Source organism: Triticum dicoccoides, chromosome 4B (assembly GCF_002162155.2).
Source record: "Triticum dicoccoides isolate Atlit2015 ecotype Zavitan chromosome 4B, WEW_v2.0, whole genome shotgun sequence".
Lineage (NCBI taxonomy): Eukaryota > Viridiplantae > Streptophyta > Magnoliopsida > Poales > Poaceae > Triticum > Triticum dicoccoides.
Genome location: NC_041387.1, coordinates 171,082,522 through 171,082,985, shown reverse-complemented (window position 1 = coordinate 171,082,985; position 464 = coordinate 171,082,522).

Here is a 464-nt window from a genome sequence, read left to right as displayed (position 1 = left end):
GCCACGACCTGGGAGGAGGGGAGGGGGAATGAGGTGCCTTCTGCCAGAGTGCGCATCAACCATTGTTGTGCGGCGACCGCCAGAGTAGTGCATTGGATGGACCATAGAGAAGCAGCTGCAGGAGACCATGAGAGTGAGGGGAGGCGCCAGAGGGAGCAGCATCCGGGGAGATGGGCCCTACCCGCTGGCCATGTAGCCTAGCTGGATAGAGCATCGTCGAGGAGTAGGCCAGATGGGACCTATGGCGGCAGCTTGCTGGAGGAACCCTAGCGTTGCAGGAAGGGGATCGAGGTAGAGGGAAAGGGGAGAGGAGATGCAAGCGGGCATGGCAATGAACGCTTGCATGCTTGTTTTTACTTGAGGGTCAGGTGTGACATGGGCGTGAGCAGTGGCATTTTGAGTGTAATATATGCAGACAATAGAATCATTTCACTATTCCCCTTCCCTTCAATTTTTAGTGAGCT